The 929-nt window shown below is 43.4% G+C and overlaps 1 pseudogene; it reads left to right on the plus strand.

The window, feature by feature from the left end:
- Window positions 1–7: 7 nt before the first annotated feature.
- LOC103584360 lies at window positions 8–925 on the plus strand (annotated as a pseudogene).
- Window positions 926–929: the final 4 nt, after the last annotated feature.

Below are 929 nucleotides of genomic sequence, written 5' to 3' on the forward strand. Positions count from 1 at the left end.
AAACCAAATTCACACTCAGTTATCTGAAGTAGATAAAAGAAAGGAAGAGCTTAGAGAGCATATGACAAATTTCCAGACTGAACAAGCATCTTTACAGTCAGAAAACACACAGTTGGAAAGTGAAAATCAGAAGCTTCAACAGAAACTTCAAGTAATGACTGAACTTTATCAAGAAAATGGAATGAAATTCCACAGGAAATTAATATTAGAGGAAAAGGACTGGTTAGAGAAGGACGAGAAACTTTCCAAAGTAGAAGAGAAGATGAGCCATGCAGCTGAAGAACTGGAGACCTACAGAAGGCGAGCCAGAGATGTGGAAGGAGAATTGGAGAGAAGCGTTCGTTTTTATCAAGGGCAGTTGACGGCCTATGAGAAAGAAGCACATGGCAGTTGGTTGGCAGCTGAGACTGCTGAAAGACACCTCAGCTATTTAAGGAAAGTAAATGTTTACAAAAAACAAAAATTAGCTGAAAAAGAGTTTAAATTTGAACTTTTCAAAAAAGATCCTTATGCACTTGATGTTCCAAATACAGCATTTGGTGAAGAGCAGTCCCCATATGGTGCCTCACCCGTGGGTCGACCTTCATCCGAAACGAGAGCTTTTCTTTCTCCACTCAGACTCGCACCTTTGACTCCAGGGCAAGGAGGAGGAAGAGGCTCAGGAGGACCAGAGAATACTCTGGACCATCAGATGGCCAATGAAAGAGGAGAATCAGCCTGTGATAGGTTAACCGATTCTATTGGAGCACCTTCTGGGTTCCTGTCACCTCCGTGGGAACAGCACCGGAGGATGACGAACCCTCCACCAGGCCAACCATGTTCTGATCCAGCTCTTCCTCCACGAAGGCAAGACACATTTGATTCTAATCCTGGTGGACCGTCTGAACCAACAGAACTCAGAAGTTTTAATATGCCTTCTTTGGATAAAG

This window comes from Galeopterus variegatus, unplaced genomic scaffold (assembly GCF_000696425.1).
Source record: "Galeopterus variegatus unplaced genomic scaffold, G_variegatus-3.0.2 Scaffold51486, whole genome shotgun sequence".
Classification (NCBI taxonomy): domain Eukaryota; kingdom Metazoa; phylum Chordata; class Mammalia; order Dermoptera; family Cynocephalidae; genus Galeopterus; species Galeopterus variegatus.